Source organism: Cynocephalus volans, chromosome 10, assembly GCF_027409185.1.
Source record: "Cynocephalus volans isolate mCynVol1 chromosome 10, mCynVol1.pri, whole genome shotgun sequence".
Classification (NCBI taxonomy): Eukaryota; Metazoa; Chordata; class Mammalia; order Dermoptera; family Cynocephalidae; genus Cynocephalus; species Cynocephalus volans.
The window spans coordinates 15395803-15403784 of NC_084469.1; positions in this window are offsets into that span (position 1 = coordinate 15395803).

A 7982-nucleotide genomic window follows, 5' to 3' on the forward strand; every position below is an offset into this window, starting at 1 on the left:
GCCCTGATGCAAGAGTCCTGCCTTTCCATCCATTCTCCTCAGTGCTAGCAGTTATTTTCCCGAAGCATAGATTGGTGATGCCTCTGCCCTGTTAAATGGGGTAGATGACTCCCCGTTGCTTGGAGAATTAAATTTAAATTCCTTGGAGAGGCCAATCCCAGTCTGCCCTTCACCTATGTTTCAGCTCCTCCTCTCGTTTCTTGTCCCCATGCCACCCACCCACCCACCCCCTTGCTAGAACCAGCTAAGAACACCTGCTGTTTCCACAAAGTAATTAGGAAGGTGATGGAAGCCTTTTGCTGAGTCTCTGGCTACATTAAGCTGAGATCTTTGGGAGCATGTGCCATTATCTATTGCGAGGATGGGGCTAATGGACAGCTGTTGGGCTCAGGCTTGGCAGGGGTGGGCTCCACCTGGACCAAAAGGAAAGCAGGATATCTTCCTTCTGGGATTTCCACAGCCCAGGGCAAATGCCAGGGCATGAATGGTGGACAAGAGCATACGGCTGCAGCTTTGGAACAAACCACATTGTCCCTGCCACCATGAGACCCACTCCTCCTCCTTGAACCACCAAAGGCAGCTTAACAAGGCCCAAGGCAAAAAGCAAGTGGTGTAAACATCCAGATAATTTGGATAATCCTGTCCCTTCCTCCATCTTGACTGATTTAACGAAGAAGCTCAGAGGAAACTTTTAAAGAATTGGTAACATCACTTGGGGATTTGAAAGAATGCATGGGTGAAATGTGGAAGCAGTGCCCCCCCCCACCAAATGAGTAAATGACCCCCATCTGGAATAATAACTAGATGGATGCCTGTGGGATTGCCAGTTGGATGCCTGTGTGAGAGGATTCCTGGGGACCCCACCCCTTCCCCAGAGCACCAGCACAAATATAAGTGGTGTGGTTCTTTCCATGAACCCACCTTTTCCTGCATAACAAATTGCTCCCTTGAAGTCCCCTTGTCCATCCTGCCAGCCTATATAGAGCACATGATATTACAGCTGGTCTCTTCATGAGCTCCTGAGAGGTAGGGGATGTCTTCCATCCTAGTGTCTATACCTCCCAGCCCAAGGGCTGGCAGGTCCCCAAGAGTGAGTAAATATTTGCCAAAGGACTGACTTCTAACAGGTGAGTAAGATATGCCTGGTTTGCCCCTACAAAATCCATGTGTTTTCTCCTTTATTAGTAATAGTTTGTAAGGCTCCAGAAATCCTGTCCTCCTGTGCAGAGGCTGCCAGCTTGTCTTCTCCAAGGTGGTGTGGTGGAGATTAGGCATAGATAAATGGAGGCCCATATAACAATTAAAATTGTTTCTAAAGAATGTCTGTAAAAATGTTCATGATATAGTGTGGGAAAGGAAGGCTACAAGACAGTATATGCAATAGGATCACATTTATTTATATTTATTTAGTTATGAACACAGAAGACTAGAAGAAAATATGCCAAAATGTTAAAAATTGTTGGACAAGAGCTTTATAGGTAACTTTTATTTTGCTGTTAATATTTTTCTAGATTTTCCAAATTTTCTGCATTGAACATACATTCCTTTATAATCCACTATATATATATATGTATATATATGTATATGCACCTATATTTAGCCTTCAAAATTATTATGATTGGAAGGAAGAAGGTTAAACATAAATAACTTTCTTCTATAATTATGTTTAACTTAGGTTATTTCAACCCAGTTCCATGAACATTTTTGTTCACCTCTCGTGTGCCCACACTGAGACCCCAAAGATGAAAAATGCATAGCCTCCCTCACCCAAGCCTATGGGGAAGGTAGATGCGAAGCATCTGGCAAATAATACAAGGCAGAGTGTAACACGTGCTAAAAGCAACCAGAGAGTTCTGGTACTCAAAGGGAGGAAGTGGTTGATTCTGATGGGGGAGAGGTCAAAGAGGGCACCTCAGGAGAGCTGGCATTTGAGCTGTGCCTTGAGAGATGAAAATGATCTTACCTGGGGATAAAGGCTTTCCCACCTGGGGGCACAGCCTCAGCAAGGGTGTGGAAGTGGGGATATTGAGTCATATTAGGATGTGAATGAATATCCACTGTGGCCAGAGCACAGGGCGATGGCAACAGCAGGGTGGGGGGAGGCTAGAAAGAGCAGGAGGGTGTGACAATGAATGGTCTGGAACACCAAACCAGGTAATCAGCAGTGGGTGGGTAGGGGGCATCCAGGGCTTTTTGAGAAGGGGTATGTTACAGGTTCACGCCTGAATTTCCAAATAAAGTATTAAAATTTACTTTGATTTTCCTGACAACACCAAGAGTTGAGGCAGTGAGGTCCCCAGCCCTGCACTGGAGCAGCTCCGGAGTAAAGCCCAAGCATATGCTACAAATAATTCACAGAGGCCAGAGGAGAGTTTGCTGGCCCCAGGGATTAGGAGGTTCAATCTGGCTTGGAGTAGCAGATGGCTTTTTCCTCTTGAACTCCCTCTAAACCTTCAGAGTATAGTGTAGTGACTAAGTGCCTAGACTTTAGTGCCAGTCAGACCAGGGTACAAATAAATTCCTGCTGTACCACCTATTAGCTGGGTGACCTTGGGCTAATTACTTAACCTCTCTGGTTCTTATTTTCCTTATCTCTAAAATGACATTAAGAATATCACCTTCTTCCTCACTAGATTAAAAATAGTAATAATAAATGATAATGTTTCTTGAAAATTTACAGTGTGTCTGGCCTTGTTTTAAGCTCATCTCTTTGGCTCATCTCATCTAATCTTCAGAAAAACCCTAAGAGCCAGGCATTATAGATGTGAAAACTGAGGCACAGGGAGATCAAATAAATTGCCCAAGGTCCTACAATAACTAGTGGAACCAAGATACAAACCCAGACCGTGGCTCCAGGACCCATGTACTTCACTATACCCCTGGAGATAACAATAACAGTAATAATAAAAAGCAAACACCTAATGCTTCCTGTGTGCCAGTTAACACCTACATACGATAACTCATTTACTCTTCAAGGATATTGTGGTAGGTACTACCATTAGCCCCATTTCACAGACAAGGAAACTGAGGCACAGAGAGATTAAGTAACTTGCCCGTTTCTTTGCAGAACTGGATAAGAACTCGGGCGGTCTGGCTGCAGAGGCTGCTCCTCATCACTCTAATACTCAGTGGATAATGCCTGTTTTTCTTATTGTCATTCTTATAATTCCAAGGAGGGATACCTGAGATCAATTTAGTCCAGATGTTCAGATCTGGTTCTTCCCAGCAAGGAAGATCTATAGAGGAGGTTGGGGGTGAGTCAGGATGAATATTCCTGGGTGCACTTGGGGAGCAGGCACCACAAGCAGAAGAGCCTTATGGACTTGGTGTCCTGGGGAGGGGTCCTTCCCAGTTGAAGAGAAGAGCCCTCTGCTGAGCCAGTAAATGCCAGGAAAAGGAGAGAAAGCTGGCACTATCTCTGGGCACTAGTGGAAATGGCAGAAGTGTCTTATTCTTTGGAGGAAGAGCCTCACTTGGGTTGCACAGCAGCCAGTTCCAAACTCCTCGTGAGCAGAGCACCCTACAGAGGGCTGACTGATGTCTTTGAGGGAGTTTTTATTTACATAGTGTCTCTTTTAAAAGGGAAAACAGAAACCCCTCCCCACAGCAGGACTGAGCCCCTCCGGGCAAGAGGACCCTGAAGCTGTGGACGGACTGGGTTCCTAGGGTCCAGACTGTCAGCCCCAGGTCTCACACTTGAACCTACATGGAGTGCTCCCCTTGGGGCAGGGGAAGGTAGAGCCCGGGCTTGGTTCAGGTCTGTTCCCTAATTAGGCTAGTGTCACATTGTTGTGGCAGGTTAGAGGAGAGACACAGCTGGGGGTAGCAGCATAGCAGGGCACACCTACCACTGCAGGGCTGGTTGACAGGAAGGCTGAGAATTGAGATTTAAAGGAGCAAGAGGATTTAGTTATTCATTTATTTATGAATTCATGGATTATTATTTTCTTTCAGTAGCTTATAATTTATTATTATCATTATTTATTTTGGTGCTTAGATTGTTTCAGATTTGACCATTTGCAGCTCCTGATATTCTTCCGTTTCTTTCCAAATCTTCTTTGAGCACTTCTTTATTTTCTTGTGTAAAGCGATGTTTTGCCCATCGTGGTAAAGATTGAATCAGACCATCAATGGATGCTAAATCTAGGGGGAAATTTTGATGAAGAGTAGTATATTTGGGTGGTCTTAAAGTGTCTCTCCATAGACTATTTATTAGTTGTAAGGAGGAGGAGTAATTATATGGTGGAGAAATTGGGCAACACCTTGAGTGAGTGTTCAAAATCTACCACGGATAGAGGAACATCACGTGCCTCTAGATGTGATATCTTTCAGTACTCCAGCTGAGAATGCATAAGCTCAACTTAATCATGAGGAAACACCAGACAAACACAAAATGAGAAATGTTCTATTAAAAAAATAAGGCAGGGGTCTTTATTTTTTTAAATGTCAGCTATGCAAATATTTCAGAGTTAAAGAGGTGAAAGAGACATGACAACTAAATGCAATACCTGACCCTAGACTAGATCTTGTACTGGAGAGGAGAAAATGCTATAAAGGACATAATTAGATCAACTGACAAAACTGGAAATGGTTGGTTGGCAGATTAAATAAAAGTATTATATAAATATATGAAATTAATAACTGTGCTGTGGTTTAAGGATATATCCCTATTTTTAGAAAATACATGCAGAAGTATTTAGGGGTAAGGACTATGATGTATAAAACCCTGGAATGGTTAAGGAAAAAAATTAGATAGAGCCCACAAGTGATTAAGCCAAGGGATAAAATGTTAATAATAGGTGAATCTGGATAAAGGGTATATGGGTGTTTCTTGTACTATTTTTATTTTTGCTTTTTTTTTTTTTTTTTGGTAAGTTTGAAACTATTCCCAAATACATTTTTTAAAAATGTTCCAGTCTCACTTTATGTTTTCCCTAACCAAGCCCTTAAATCAGCTTTTTCTCTAGGAGATCCTACTGAACAGGAGTATTTAACCACGTTGTACAAGTAAGTGAATGAGAAGGAAAAGTATTTCTAGTATTTGGAACAGCATGATCAAATGCAAGGAAATGTGAAACATAAGCGTAGATGGTGGAAGGGACCGGTGCTGGCCAAAGTGGGTGAAAGGCTAACCGAGTAAAAGCAGCCCTCACAGCTTCCTACAGGCCTCGCCCCTTTCACTCGCACACGTGTGATTTGGATACAGGATACAATAAACCGACAGATTCATCCGTTCCCGAGGCCTCCAACGCTATATTGGGGGCATGTCATCTGCGGAAACCATAGACCCGAAAGTTATCTATTTACACAGAATCGAGTACGACTCCTGTTGCAGTGTAGAAAGTCAAGCTGCATTGAGACGCGAGCTTCGGCTGGAGGAGCAGGACGCTCGGTGAATGAGCGCCTCACCGACACCCGACCAATCAGAGCGCAGGAGACGTCAACCAATCCCAGCTCGGCGGTGCCCCAGCCCCCGCGGGGCCGGCGCGCCCACGAGCTGTTTGTCTGTTTCGGCTCCTCACCCGCCCTGGCTCCAACTCTAGTCTATCCTGCAGGGAAAGAGACGGAGACGAGGCCAGGAAGCCGGCAAAGTAAATTAGGCAAAATAGTGAAGGGCATCGAATGCTAGGCCTAGCAGATTGGGCACCACAGCAGGGTGAGTGATCCAGCCATGGCGATACCCACTTTTGCCTTGCGCTCTGCACTGCGGGGCTTCTCTCTCAGATCCTTGAGTCCAGGACCCCCTAAGGAGAGGAGGTGGAGCTGTGAGGGCTGACTCAGGAATCAGTGTCTAGAAGGATTCAGGCTTCTCTCCCCCGACATACCTGGGTAGGGGGCGGTGCTCCCTTTCTTCTTGGGAAGGAAGAAGGAGGTAAGGCTTGTGCCAGGCTTGCAGATAGGTGTTCAGAAGAACGAACTCCCTGATTATCAGATTGTGAGATTGCAGAGGGAAGTTGTACAGGCACCTTCTCTGGATATAGTGAATGTGGGGGAATGAAACGAGATGGAGCAAGCTTTCTAAAGCAGGAGACCATCCCCGCATGGGCACATATCAGATCTCCCAGCCTGGTGATTCTTCCCTGGGTCTAACCTGAAGCCTCCTTGCTACATCTCTGGCCAGCCCCCAATAAGCTGCTTTTCAGACGTGTTTTCCATCTAATTTTCTCATTCCTGTGATGAAGCTCTGGTTCCCATGCTGGATGCCAACCCCCAAAATCTCAGATCTGAGGTGAGAGTACTGAAGCAATGCAGGAAGGCATTCAGCTCCTTTGCAGGTCTTTCAGAGGATGCAGTTGGTGCCTTTGAGCAAACTGATGTTTCCATGACTGAGATAGAAAGTAGGATTTGGTGAAGACTAGGTATGTTGAATGTGAGGCTTCCTACTCTACCAGGCACTGTGCTAAGCACTTTACATGAATTTGATCAAAACTTCACTGGTTTGGAGCTATTGTCATCCTTATTTTATAGCTGAGGAAACCGAGGCCACAGAGGTTATGTACTTTGCCCAAGGTCACACAGTTCCAAATGGTACAGCTTGGATTTACACCCAGGCCTGTCAGATTCCAAGCCTCTGCTCTTGATCACAGCTTTGTATTACAGCACCTCCTGACTGTCCTTTAAGCCAAATCTCTCTGCTCTGGATACTCTGGGGGCCCTTCTCGCTTACCTGGATGTTTGCTCCTGTTTCTGGCCTTGGTGTGTGGTTCCTTGCTGTGTTTCAGGCCTCCTGGACATTGGGACTTATCAATACAGGGAAAAATGAGCAGAAGTCACAGGCTGCCATAGCCCCACTAATTTGGAACCAGAGATTTAGGGACTGTGGCAAAACTTTTGGAACCTACAGTCTAATTTAGGAACTAGCCTCCCTTCTGGGGATGCTGGACTACTTCCACCTTTATTTTGATATCTCCCAACTCCTGTCATACCAAGGAGTATAACAAGGAACAAACTAACCGCATGAAGTTACAGGGGAAGATTGCAGAAGAAGCAACATTTAAACTGGACTTTGCTGGATGTCTAGGTGTTCACAGTGGAGAAAATATGTTGGAACAGTTGGTTGTGGGGAGAGCATTCAAGGCCTAGGGAACAGCATAAGCCGTGGCTGTCTTCTTTCTCTCTTTCTTCCCAGAGGCTCTTCCCCTCCTCCTATCCTTCTCCCTCAGAGATCCCTGATAGCCAAAGAGCCTCTGGTGTTGACAATGTGACAGAACTTCCCCCGTGTTGGACAGGGCCACCTTGGAATCAGGGTTTACTCTCTTGGGATGGAGGTCTGGGATTCCAGCAAGGGGTGGGTCCCCACCTCTTCCAGCAGGAAGCAGCTCAAAGTTCCTCACTGTAAGGAGATTCTCTCCTAATCACTTAAATCTTGCCTGTTTCTGGAGCTACTGATTTTGTCCTTCACCTGGCTGAGAAAAGTAGGTCTTTTCTGCCTATTGACTGAGCCTGACTCCAAGTCTTCTGAGTAATCATGTTCAGCCCAGATCAGGTTCATGGAGAGGGGAGGGGGACAGGGTGGGAGTGATGCCACAGGGAGCACAAGGACATTTTCTCCGAAATCTTTCTTCCCCTTCCTTAGCCTCTTCCTAACCTCCAGAATTTCCTTTTCTGCCTCCCCCACACATTCGCAAAACTGATTCTCTGTCCCTTTTCCCACCACTAACAAAGGTAGGGATTTTGTGGCTCATGAGCAAGGGCCTTGAGGATCTAGGCTGCTTCGTCAGATCTCTGAATCTGGCTGACTCTAAAGGACCATGGCAGAAAAGGCTCTGGTGGTCCCCAACTGCTCCTGAGACTGACAGACCTAGCTCCCCATCCCAGTCTCTGAGGCTGGCTCTCCTCTCCATGAGCAGCATCTAGAATTGGCACATCTGCCCCAGCCTTGGACCTGAGCACTGACTGCCAGACAGAGCTGCTGGTCCAGTCACTGGAAGAGCATGTCCTTTCCAATTCCCCTTGGTCTCCTCATTCTCCCCAGCTGTCAT